Source organism: Hylaeus volcanicus, chromosome 7 (assembly GCF_026283585.1).
Source record: "Hylaeus volcanicus isolate JK05 chromosome 7, UHH_iyHylVolc1.0_haploid, whole genome shotgun sequence".
In the NCBI taxonomy this organism is placed as follows: domain Eukaryota; kingdom Metazoa; phylum Arthropoda; class Insecta; order Hymenoptera; family Colletidae; genus Hylaeus; species Hylaeus volcanicus.
Window position 1 is genome coordinate 2,051,126 of NC_071982.1, and position 357 is coordinate 2,051,482.

At 42.3% G+C, this 357-nt stretch overlaps 1 protein-coding gene across 12 annotated transcripts in view; it reads right to left on the minus strand.

Annotated features, from left to right (window-relative positions):
- LOC128879548 (uncharacterized) overlaps positions 1 to 357 on the minus strand; it is a 533,296-nt gene that overhangs the window by 177,516 nt on the left and 355,423 nt on the right. The window lies entirely within an intron of this gene.

A 357-nucleotide genomic window follows, 5' to 3' on the forward strand; every position in this document is an offset into this window, starting at 1 on the left:
ATATATATATATCGTAGTCTGTGCGCACTTGCGCCGCGAGTGGACGAAATATTCATAACTTAAAGCTCGGGATTTTGATAACAGTTTTCTACTAACTTTCGTATGGTGTTGGATCGCCTTATACAGTCTTCATGGTTTTATGTTAGAGAAAGTACAAGTATCTAGTCCCATCTCTTCATCTTGTTTGTTTTGGGCGTAATTAAAGCGGACAGATTACTCTGTCGGCAATGCAGATTGCTCTGTCGGTAATGCAGATTGCTCTGTCGGTAATGCAGATTGATCTGTCGGCAATGCAGATTGCTCTGTCGGCAATGCAGATTGCTCTGTCGGTAATATAGATTGCTCGGTCGGTAATGC